The sequence below is a fragment of the Salvelinus alpinus genome, chromosome 21, assembly GCF_045679555.1.
Source record: "Salvelinus alpinus chromosome 21, SLU_Salpinus.1, whole genome shotgun sequence".
In the NCBI taxonomy this organism is placed as follows: Eukaryota; Metazoa; Chordata; class Actinopteri; order Salmoniformes; family Salmonidae; genus Salvelinus; species Salvelinus alpinus.
Genome location: NC_092106.1, coordinates 32,590,326 through 32,591,477, shown reverse-complemented (window position 1 = coordinate 32,591,477; position 1,152 = coordinate 32,590,326). Strand labels below are relative to the sequence as shown.

The 1,152-nt window shown below is 48.4% G+C and overlaps 1 protein-coding gene across 4 annotated transcripts in view; it reads left to right on the top strand.

Moving 5' to 3' along the window:
- Nucleotides 1-21, top strand: part of LOC139548261 (arf-GAP with Rho-GAP domain, ANK repeat and PH domain-containing protein 1-like) — a 124,513-nt gene extending 124,492 nt beyond the window's left edge. For all 4 annotated transcript variants that reach the window (XM_071357814.1, XM_071357812.1, XM_071357813.1 and 1 more), the window contains one exon: nucleotides 1-21. This exon is cut by the window's left edge and continues 1,184 nt beyond it. The gene's annotated coding sequence lies outside the window, so the exon portion shown is untranslated.
- Nucleotides 22-1,152: the final 1,131 nt, after the last annotated feature.

Here is a 1,152-nt window from a genome sequence, read left to right as displayed (position 1 = left end):
ATAAAGTCAATGTTATTTGGATCTGTGTGTGTGTGTGGAGACTGAGTGTGTTTGAAAATATGTAGCACCCTCTGACACTACAACCATTCCAACTACCCGCGGTCGTCTGTTCTCTGAATGACAACCCAACTGTTTTCATGGTGCCCAACTACCCGTGGTCGTCTGTTCTCTGAATGACAACCCAACTGTTTCCATGGTGCCCAACTACCCGTGGGCGTCTGTTCTCTGAATGACAACCCAACTGTTTCCATGGTGCCCAACTACCCCGTGGTCGTCTGTTCTCTGAATGACAACCCAACGGTTTCCATGGTGCCCAACTACCCGTGGTCGTCTGTTCTCTGAATGACAACCCAACGGTTTCCATGGTGCCCAACTACCCGTGGTCGTCTGTTCTCTGAATGACAACCCAACGGTTTCCATGGTGCCCAACTACCCCGTGGTCGTCTGTTCTCTGAATGACAACCCAACTGTTTCCATGGTGCCCAACTACCCGTGGTCGTCTGTTCTCTGAATGACAACCCAACTGTTTCCATGGTGCCCAACTACTCGTGGGCGTCTGTTCTCTGAATGACAACCCAACTGTTTCCATGGTGCCCAACTACCCGTGGTCGTCTGTTCTCTGAATGACAACCCAACGGTTTCCATGGTGCCCAACTACCCGTGGTCGTCTGTTCTCTGAATGACAACCCAACGGTTTCCATGGTGCCCAACTACCCCGTGGTCGTCTGTTCTCTGAATGACAACCCAACTGTTTCCATGGTGCCCAACTACCCGTGGTCGTCTGTTCTCTGAATGACAACCCAACTGTTTCCATGGTGCCCAACTACCCGCGGTCGTCTGTTCAGACTGAGAAGCTCAACACCTACTGTCACTGACTTGGCTCAGAACTACTTTATTGAGGAAATAATTGATTGACTATGACTGATATGTTGTCTCACCTAGCTATTTTAAGATGAATGCACAAACTATAAGTCTCGCTCTGGATAAGAGTGTCTGCTAAATGACTCACTACTGTATGTCTGGATAAGAGTGTCTGATAAATGACTCACTACTGTAAGTCTCTCTGGATAAGAGCGTCTGCTAAATGACTCACTACTGTAAGTCTCTGGATAAGAGAGTCTGCTAAATGACTCACTACTGTACGTCTGGATA